Raw genomic sequence first — 12,098 nt, 5'->3', positions numbered from 1 at the left:
AGTATATTTTTATATTAGGTACTTTGTTCACTTAACTTTATAGTATTATTAGTTTGTTTCAGATAATTTTTCGGTAATCGATCGCATGAACTGACTAAAGGTTTACAAACATAATGTTACGTAATCACCAATGTAGGGTATTACTATTTTTAAATATTTTTTTTTCCTTCATGAGTTTATTACTAAGCAATATAAAATTCCAATTACTTAAGCATAACATTTTTTGTTTGTTTGATGATAGGTAGCTTTAAAGTTTTTTATTTTTATTTCAGTAATTATTCCGTTTGCAAGAACTATAGTTTTATCGTTCATCGCATTATAGGTTATAATATCTGCAAGCAATATCAACCACATGAATTTCATATTTTTTTTTTTTTAGTTAGGTTTAATTCATTTTGGATGTTTCGAGTAATTTAATTTGTCGGAAAGCGGTTTAGAATTCCGCTATTGTGTTTGAAAATATTGTTTGAACAAAACAAGTTTTGTTTATGGTCTGATATCAAATTCTAAAGAGGGTTTAGTAATTTGACTATTAAGTTAATTATTTATTAAAATTATTAAAAACTTTTTCAGTTGATCTATAATATGTAGGTACATTTGTATATGTATGTGTTTAGTATTTACAAGTTAACTGTTATCCAAATTAATAATTCCATGTACGTATCGTCCTATGACACGAAATGTGTCAATTATTTAATATTTCAACAGGAGTAGTTGTTGGGTTACGTAAAATTATACAGAACAAATTTAATGTAGTGCTACAGTTAATAAAGCTCTCGTTCAAGCGTTGACATTACAGATTACTGAATACTGAATAACTAACCTTCATAAAATTCATTATTTCGTATTTCAACAAAACCAGAGATTAACTGAATTATTATAATCATTGGCATATAATATTATATGCGGTATACCCAATGCAGAATACAGATCCACTACGCGTATATATATAATATATATGTATACATAAATTATTATTTAGGCAATATAACTTTTTGGAAAAAATCACAATAACAATATTGTCAAGCTAAACTATTTTGACAATAAGCTGTGATTTAGTTTACGTTTTGTTACCAATCAGCAATAATGAAAATTGAAAATTAAATTTGAAAATTTATGAATCAATTTATCATTACTTTTTTAACCGTGATTCATTGAATTAATAGTATGACAATTCGTCTATGAGATCGTCTTGTTAATTTAGTTTATGCAATAGATTCTATCTAACACCTTCTTTTTTACGGTATTAATATTGAATAATAATATTTTTAAAGTTTAAATTAACAACAAGTTTTGTTTCATTTGGCACAATATTTTTTGATAGATTTCCACTACCGTATAAAAAATCCACATAATATCACCTAATTTCATCATTTTTACTATACACTTTTATCGCGGACGGGCTCACATGTTTTGCGAATTATTCTGCCTTCAAATCTCAAAAATGTTTGCATAATTCATGTTTATTAATCATATAGCAAAATTGAATTTAAACGGATCACGTTTTTTGATCTTTTGAGTAATGACCGGAAACTAGTGGTAAAGGAATTTCAAATAACGAATAAACTAAATTTAAATTTATCACGACACTGCACACACCATACACTAATCCGTTTTTTAGTTATCTCATTGAAGTTTAAAAATATGAGCATGTTATTATTTTCTAATTGTCTATACACCAGTTCACTAATAACCCAAGTGTTTGGAATGATTGAAGCTTTTAATATTTGACTAATAAAAAGATTTAAAATCCTTTTAAGTTCATGTAATTCATTCAGTACAAATATTTGAAATATGGTAATATCATGGTAAAAGGTAATATGGTCAATTATTTGAAGTAAAAAAACGTCAAATAGTATTGAATGTATATTTCGGATGGAAAGTAAATATTTATTCCTTTGAAAAATAATGTAAGTATGATGTTTGTAATTTATTATAATATACGTTTCAGTTTTTTATAATAGGTACATAATATTATTATGAGTTTTGCTAAAAAAATGGCAACAATAAATGAAAATGCAATCACATTTTTCTAGAGCATCGGAAGAAATCACGTAGGACATTAGGTATAAGACTTTGCAATGTACATATTTCTCATAATTTTATTTGAACTTATTTAATGAAAGATATCCAATATTGAAACAATGTTTAGTTTTCAATTTGAAAATTCAGATATACTCGGACGTTATCAAAATAAATCGAAATCTGTTTTATTTATAGAAAATATTATTTAAATAAAAACGTTAATAGTTTTCTTCAAAAAATTGTTTATCTTAGAAAAAATCCTTAAAAGTGTTTGAAAATCATCTATTATTTGATTATGAATGCAAATTACCTTCTGTATATTTTTTCAACTCAATTTTACTTCACGCCTCTTATTTATACTAAACCACTTAAGTTTTTCTATTCTAAGTTAAATATTCTATAGACTGTTAAAATTTATTAAAATTAATATAGCAAGGAGTTAAAAATGAGATATACATAAAGGAAAATTTATATTTTAAAGTACCTAACTATTTAGCGTATAGACAGAATGGCGTAAATGTCAATTTATTTGGACCTAATTAAAATATATTCTGTCATTTCTATAGTATTTATTATTAACGACTTCTTCGAAATCAATAAACAACGATCACAATATTATAATAATAATTGCTAATTTCGTGATCGTTAACAATTTTTATTTGAAATTAATTTACAATAATACTATTTGATTTCGTTTAATCTTAGTTGCTGACGTGTAGACGGGTCATTGGGTTCTATTGTAGTCCATTACTGTATTTCTCGGTAGATGGTTTTTATATTTATCCTGAAAACATGTTTGTGTACCATAAACATGATTTGATTTTTTGAACTTAGTCATACTTTCTAATTATAATGATAGAATTAAAAAGTTCTGACAGCAGTCCTTAAAAATTATAATTATAGTTAAAAAACGTATATTGAGGAGGATCAAAAAAAAAAAAACACATATTTTTTCTTATCATGTTGAATATTTATATTTTATAAAGATCCACGGAGAGAATTCTAAATTAAATGCTTTCGCCGTCCCAAAACTACCTAATTACCTTTATAAATGAATAACCTTGTTGTATTGTGTGTTGAATTCGACCGCGAATAACCATCTAGCGCAATGCAGTAGATTAAGCGAATTCGGTTGAGTCAATTACATGCTTTGAATTTATATTAAATACCATTATATAATATAATAACAACGGCGATATACCTATATATAGTAGCATCGGCTACTTTAACACAATGATAGAATAATAATTATTAGTTAATACTAATATTGTCAGTATACGATTAACGTACTATTTAATTTAATTTTATCGAAAGTTATAATACTATATCTATACTGGTATTTTATAGTTAAGTTGAGAAATTATCACTGCTATCAGCTGCAATAATAATTAGTTTGATTGAAATCCATGTTTAAAAGCCAAGGTCATTTATATTTAATATTTATTATAAACGCTAATCATAAAAAATATTATTTGTTTTATATATTATAAATTTTCTTTTATCATGATTTTGGTCGAATACAATTTATTTAATTACTTTTTGAAAATCACAGTATTATTTTTATATAAAAAGCATTTAAACGAATTGCCTTGAATAAGTTTGGGTTAGGATTTTATTCTTCCGTTTAGTTTTTATTGCCAATTTAAACAATTTAATTTATTTAATCCATCACGCCGTAATAAACTACGTCCGAATTTAATTTTAACTTTTTCAATCACCACGGTGTACCTTTAATCCTTATTTACAAGTACAATACTACGATAATAATAATTTAGAAATTCATCTCTCAAAGGTGTTATATTCGCGAAGTCGCGAACAACAGTTTTCCATTTATGGCTATTCTAATATTCAGTGTTTTTTTTTTATAACTGGTTATTATAGGTACCTACCTACATTATAATCGCCATAAAAAGAATCCGAAGAGTGTTAGACCATCCATAAATAAGTTCACACTCATATTAAAACTTTTATGGAAAAATCGTAGTTGGAAAAATGACATAGGTTATACGAGTATAATATATACCTACAATGTTTTAGTCGGATTTCTAATAACCAGGTGTTGATAACATGACAAATTGTCTGGAAACTTACACCGAGACGAGCGCGAGGGTTGTACGCGTAACTGTATAAACTATAAATGCAACAAGACGTTTATACTGTGTATATAATGTATATAATAATATTATCGTGTTAAAAATAATTCTATTAAAAGCAACAACATTGGTAGACCCACGTTGTTAAATTAATTTATCATTAAATCGATGTGATCAGCGTAAAAAAAAAGAAACTCATCGACGTGAAAACTATAACTTTACAATGATAATGACAATATTTTATTATAATATTTACACGTTTTACGTAAATATTGGTTGTGTATTTAAACAAATACATTTTGAAAAATATATTTTAAATAATTACTGGTTTGTGGTTTTATGTTTTTAAAAAACGTTACTTTGATAGAAAAACATGCGTTTGTCTTAAAAAAATGAAGATTTTTTTTTATCTACGTTCTACATAATATATTGTTATATATAATTCGCAAAATAGTGTATCATGATTGGTTTTAAAATCATATTTTTTTCGTGCACTTTAAATAAAAAAAAACAACTATACAATATTTTTCAGTATAGCCCTTGGAAATTAAGTTTAACTAATAGCACTTGATTTTTGTTATATTGTATGAGATAGATTTTTGATTTTGATTTTGTTAATTAAAAAAGTAGTTACTGAAGTAAAATAAATTAAAACAACGTTAAAGTAAAGACATTTTATCATATATTTTTAGTGAAAATTATTTCCGGAAAATCCATTGTTTAAGGATTTCGTTAAATTCCTTTTGTCGAATTCTTTCGTCATAATATTATCATTGTACAACTCGAACTACGTTCATTTCACGAATTAAGATAGCAAAACTATAAGTACATAATATTTATAACTCATGGCTCACAATGATGTACATCGTGTACTTTAGAGAGATAAATAAATGGAAAAAAATACTACTCGATTTATTGGGAAACGTTTGCCCCGGACGCCCGTTTAATCGCGTATCTCTACATAATATAAATTATTCGCGACGGTCCGGTAAAATATTTCTAAGACGAGAATCTGATGGTGCATAATATAATAATATAATTTTTACGTGCTACCGTCGCGTATTACTATAACAATGCATTAATTATTGTTACGATACGCGCGAATTATAATCGAGTGGGCGTGTACTCGAGCGAATCGTGACGACTACTCTGGTCGTAGACGGTGGTGGACGAGATTTTGAGGGGGAGGGGTTATTTTGGTTTTTATACATGCACAGTGCACACCTATAGTCTACGACGTGGGTGGTTATAGTACCTATTCTGCGTACATAATATCTCCGACCTAACTGATAATATTCATCTCGCTCTGTGTGGTATTATATGTAATTCAGGTAAGTGCACTGTATCATGTATATTAATATTATTATATGACACTAAAACGCGCGCGCAACCCACCGTATATACGGCTGTAATCATACGTAATAATAATGATATATTAACTCCGGTGTACCTATATACTGCGGTGAGATCGGACACCCCGTCATCCCGGTCGGATGTACGTCGCATAATCCGATATTGTCGCGTACCCTTATATTATGATAATATTATATACGCCTGTAAAATAATCGTCGTTGTTTTAACAATGTAGTCTACCCATACTTATATATACATAAATTGATATTATATATTGTACTTTGCCAACACCGCGCACTAGAAATTTGCGAGTGTACGACATCATAAAACGTGCAGGGTGACACGATATTATTATAATCGGTTATGAATCATTGTATAACGGTTTTATTATTATTATTATTATCTGTCGGCCGTTAAACGGCTAAAAAATATAGTTTTCCGGGAACCCTATAATCTGTGTGTTATTATTATTATTACGTTACACTGAGGAAGATAAATTATATAAATTAAGTAATTAACTTCGTGCTCGGCGAGAATGGTGGGTTTAGATCGAATGTCTTTAAATAATCAGAAAATGATTTTTATCACTGGCCTATTGTAAAAAGATCATACACAATTATTTAAAAGAAAGAATTTATTATTATGTTATACACTTAAACGTGTTAAAGATGACTTTGTGGAGTTTTTTAACTACCTATATTATTCATAAAACAACCGAGAAAAACAAACTCATCTGTGTCAAATTTCTGACTTTTACATAGATGCAGATTTTATATGTAAATGGACCTAGTGTCATTTCTAAATCATGATTTCTCCATAATTGCTGGCATTCCACTCTTCGAATATACCTAGTTTTATTTTTAATCTATAGGTTTTGAGAGCTGTTATTTTGGTTTTACTATTAATCCTCTTTCAATACGTATAATAATAATTATAATTATAATTTCTCTTTGAACAATAAATCACATGTAACATTTTGATTTAAAATAATATAATATTTATTTATTTTTGGCAGGCTGTATTTGTCAATGTAACGAATGTGCATAGTATGAGTAATTGGGTAATATTAACTATTAATAACAGTTTAACGAACAGAGATGGGTTTATTTCTTCAATGGAACACGACGTATACGAAAGCTAAGATACGCGATTGATCATCGAAACATATTATCGAATACCGGAATACATATACGCTCATAATCGAACGGCAACCTTATATGCATGCTTGCTCTCTCTTGTTTGTTGTATCGGCATAATACGTTTGGTGCACGATGATAATATAATAATATTATACTATAGGTACGCATATAGTAGCACGGTGGAGTGATCGCTAATTGCCCAAATACACGCGAAACATCTGCTGCTGGCTGCTGTCGATCACAAGCTTATATATATTATACATATATATTTACCCTTCCCCATCATATTTGGGGTTCCGATCAGAGATGATTTTGTTTTACCATTAGAGAGAACTCTTTTGTAGATTCCTCAACAATACGTCATATTACCCGTGCATATAAGTCCAAATGCTGCTCCTTAGCCGATGTGTTTGTACATATATACAGAGTGTAACGAAAATAACTGACAAAAATATAATGAACTAACTGCACAATTATTTTTGTTCTTAATACATATTTTCAAACTGTATTTATCATTAAATTTAATTATTAAGATTAATAATAGGTAACAAGAGTTCAATTTATTTTTCAAACATTGATTAGAATAAAAAATATAGATAGTTATTACACTTTTCAGTTTTTTTTTTATGTTACACCCTGTATTTACGTTATAATACGTGCTGTCGTAATATTGTTTGCTTTGTCACGGCAAACAACAAACTATTTCCGGCTGCCTCTACTGAGACGTGTCGACGATTAAATTATATCTTATTATTATTGTTATATTTTAAGGACAACAGACGTCAGAGACTTAGAGAGATCCACGGTGCGCCGTTGTCGACGTCGTCATTCTATGATTATAATATTATTATATGCGTGCTGCGCATATGTATAATATATCAGTGCAAAAAAAAGCATATGAAAAGCGGGGACAAATATGGTTTCTGTAGTATGGTTTTCGTATCCAGTCCATAAATGTGTTAAAAATATAAGAAAAAAATATTTATTTTAAATATTTGTTGAAATGTAAATCGATTTATCGTAAAACCGTGTAATCCATTTAAGTTTTGTGAGCAGCATCTCAGTTATACAGGAACTTGTGTTCATATTTTATTTTTTTTTGTTTTTAATATTTGATAATAAAAAGTACGCGAACCTACTGCAGAGTATGAGTAGTTATGGTCCTATTGATAAGCAGTGTCGACACGTCATCTATAATAATATAATTAGACATATTTGGTAAAATTTAAGACATTTAAAAACAATTCTTAAGATTTATAGCACATGAAACTACTTCAAATGTAACTGATATGTACATTTTTCGTGGTATAATAGTGTATAATTAAACGATGATTATTTAACCTTTTCAGTGCCCAGACACATTTTGCAATGGCACAACCACAGGCCCAGGTTTTTTTTATTTTTTTTTTTATCTTCAACCCATTTGATAATTTTATACTCACTGAATAAACTAGTTCCATAAAAAAAAAAAAAATATTCACCAATTAATTTCTAAGTAATTAGCTAATATATGTTGATGAGCCAGGGTTTCCTAAATTACAATATCGTTTTTTAGTATAAATAATAAGCAAACATCTTTTATAAAAACAAAATTTTGAGAACCCCTGATAAGAAAAATATGATTATCTTCTCATAACTTCTTTAAATATTGTGATAAAAAAAAAAAAAAAAACCACTGAATTCGCAAAGACGAGCACTAGATGGCAGTACCATTCAAATGTTCTTATCAATATTATATAATGAACAATCATATGAAACGCACGGGTGCGTCATGGGCGTATGGATGGTGTTTTGTAATAACGCACCGGTGCGTCATGGGCACCGAAAAGGTTAATGGTTTTTTATTTATCCATAAGCTACCTACTTAATATAGTTTGTCTAAAAGTACTATCTTAAATAAATTTCAATGTACATTTCCACAATACACAAAATAAATTTACATTTCATGTGGTGTATCATCGCAAAAATAGTATTAATTATTCTTTAACGCTTATTAAATTATAATTTCGTCTTTCTATAAGCTGATAAAAATGATGATTTTTGTATTAATAGTTAATTTTCGTTAAATATAAACATTAAATACTTATATTAGTATAGTTATGTATATTTTAACTGATAAATTTATAGTTTATAAAAAAACTTTTATTTAACATGATAATATTTACTTTTTATTTGCTGTGTATACCTTATGTTTATAAATACAATGCTTAAAACTATACATTACCTATTATTATTTAGGTATATTATAATATTTTGTACATATTTTTGTATTCCTACTTCCTGGAGCGTTTACAATAAATAAATCATATGCAGATGTGAACATTAATGTATGTATAAAAACATTTTAAATTATCTAGAATGTCATGTCTGAAGGACATACTTGTCTTGTGAATTTTGATGATAGTAAATTATAATGGGAAAATATATTATATTAATATATTATTTTTATCTTGTTTTATAAATAAGACAGATAGAATGTGTATACAATTATTTGAATTTTTTTTTAATTAATGAATATTTACAATTTTTAACATTATTATTTCTGTACTGTAAGAAATCTACGAACTTTTTTTTTTTTAATAATGTTTTAAATTTTACAGATTTTTCAACATATTATTTGCAATTAAAACAACAGCATCAAATTACATGAAGAGGGAGGCCTACTAGTGTAAGGACTCTTAGACTTTGCAGATGGATTATAAATATATGTATGTATTAGATACTTATGTGTACTAATATATTATTATGTATACGTAAGTGTACTATAACTTATAAGTCCAGTAAAAACGGAAATGATAAAATCGTTGTTAAGTATCCAAATTTATAATATATATACGACACACGTGACTATATTATTATTTCATGTTTTTAATATATTGTTAATATTGTAGTAAATTTTCAGGGTAAGGGTGTGTGTGTGTGTGTGTGTGTGTGTGTTACAATTTACAATTTACATATTATTTATTGACGGCGCTTTATCTAACCATTGTTTGTACGATATATGTATTCGAGTCATGACTCCACTTTACGGTTTTCGTTAATTGCACGAAAGTTAGTCTCTAATTTCCCAACAACGAGAGTAATACTTACGTTGACAGCCACAGTCGAATATTTATAAATCTATCGAATATCTTTATTTTGTACAATAACACGTTGGGTGAAAGTTATTAACTTCATTATTTGTAAATAGTTCTTATACATATACACTTAAGTCACTTTTATATAATATAAGAAAAATAATATGATATTTAAACATATTTTTTTATAACGTAACATTTATTCTCAATTTATAGAGCATAAAATATGAAAGTTATATATTAAGTATTTTATAGTATTCTATACTATAAAATGATATCGAAATTGGTGTTTCAATAGCATACTTATTTTAATCTATTAATTTTTATGCACTTAATTATTCAGTAATCAAATAAGATAATTATTTTACGTAAAACTTATAATTAATTATTTATAAAATATTGTTATATTGTGATACGATGTTTTAATTTTGTGAGAGTTCTAACTTCTAGGTAATTTTATATTATACAATTTAAACTTTGGGCAATATTCTTTATTTGATTTGTATTTTATATATTATTGTGTTTTTTCTTATTGTTCCATTACCTATTTTATTTGTTTTTATAAAATATTGTTTTTTTACTTTAGTTTGGTATTTGTTAATTTGTTTTTCAACAATACTCATTCTACAAAATATAGAAATATTTATTGTAAAAAAGTAGACGTTGATAAAGTGGAAAAAAAACTTGCTATGAAATCATCTTGAGTTTTGAAAGATGTATTTTGTCTGAAAATTTATGAAATCGATCGTGCGTCTCTTGCTTTTCAATATTATTACATTTGACAGGGATAGGGAGTCACCAGCTATAGCCTCCTTGTATGAATCTTAGATTTATGGGTTTATGTCTTATTTGCATTTTAATACTACTGGCTGGTACCTATTTTGACCATAATATTTTTTATTTTCATAATAATAATTTATATAAGTACACAGTTGATTTATGTTTGTATTTTTTTGTTGGCCAATAATCATACATATTATTGAGAGTTGAAAATTTATTGAGACAACGAATAAGTGACTAGAAATAAGTACGAAAAAATTATTTTTTTTAATCTATGTCTTAAAGATGAACATATTATATTTATTTTATTTTAATGTAAATGAAACATTTTGATGTGATAAATAATTTATAAAATATTAAACAATATGAAAATGTTCAATCAATTAATTACGATTTAACATAATTAATGTGAAGGACAATGGTAATATCATACATATGATAGATTCATTTATGAAATGGTCCTAGTTTTAGGCATTTATCATATTATTTCGAAAAAAAAAACTAATAAAACTGTTTAGTATTATAACAACTTTTTATTTATTTCACAGTTCTCATTAATTTCTGTTTATTATTTTATAAACATAAAGAATACCATAACATTTGAACCTCACATTATATAATTAATATGTACTGTTATAAAAATTTTTCATATATTCATACATGATGAAACTTCCGTTTTGATAACTTTTTCCTACAAAATTGTTATTTTAACTGTTTATTTATTTTTAATGATGTCACGATTAATATTGATTTAGGTAAAAGTTAGTTACAATAGTATCAAGAATATCAAAAATTAAAATTAAAAAAAAAAAAAAAAACTGTTATAATAAATATGGCGGTAAAATGGGATCTAGATAAAGCTGAGATAAGAGAAAGTAACATTTTTTGCAAAGGATAGTTGAGTCGCATTACGTGGAAGAATGATGTGGAGTAATTGATGCAGAGAATTATTTCTGTAGTAAATTAGCTGTAGTAAGTTGTCAAAAATTTAATATAGAGAATATTTACATGCCTATATAAAACATATTGATTATTATTAATTGATGATATTTTATGTTCTTTGAAATACGCTTGCAACCTTGGCTACCATGACGAATACCTTACTCCTATTAATTAACACTGTCAGCAAGTTTTGGGATAACGATTAATATACTGCACACAAATTTTAATTTTGTATTTTTTACTGTCACTTATAAGAATACAACCATTAGTTAGTATTATATAATTATACTATATAATTTATGAAATTTTATAAAATTTGTAAAAATATGCTAAATGATGACACGTTATAAATAAAAAAAAAAAATAATAATAATAAAAAAAAGTGTTCTATAAAAAATAAACACGTCGTAACTTAATTGATTTTTTTATCTCGCCATTGGTGTTCATTAGTTTGTTGATTGTTCTTATAAAATATATATTATTTTAATATACTCATATTTTGTATCATTGAATTGTTTTATTTTGTTGTTTCTTATATTTGCAATATTATATACAATATAATGTGCCATGTTTATATGATATTATAATTTCTACAATATACTATGATATTATCCATCTTATTTAGTATTACCTTCTAGATACCATTTTCTATACTAATAATATATAATATTATACTTATTCATATTAAT

At 26.3% G+C, this 12,098-nt stretch overlaps 1 protein-coding gene across 3 annotated transcripts in view; it reads right to left on the bottom strand.

Annotated features, from left to right (window-relative positions):
* LOC114131105 (CCN family member 5) overlaps positions 1-12,098 on the bottom strand; it is a 261,031-nt gene that overhangs the window by 36,876 nt on the left and 212,057 nt on the right. The gene's annotated exons all lie outside the window — the stretch shown is intronic.

The sequence above is a fragment of the Aphis gossypii genome, chromosome 2 (genome assembly GCF_020184175.1).
Source record: "Aphis gossypii isolate Hap1 chromosome 2, ASM2018417v2, whole genome shotgun sequence".
NCBI lineage: Eukaryota > Metazoa > Arthropoda > Insecta > Hemiptera > Aphididae > Aphis > Aphis gossypii.
The sequence above is the reverse complement of the archived record's forward strand: the minus strand, read 5'-3'. Positions and strand labels throughout refer to the sequence as shown.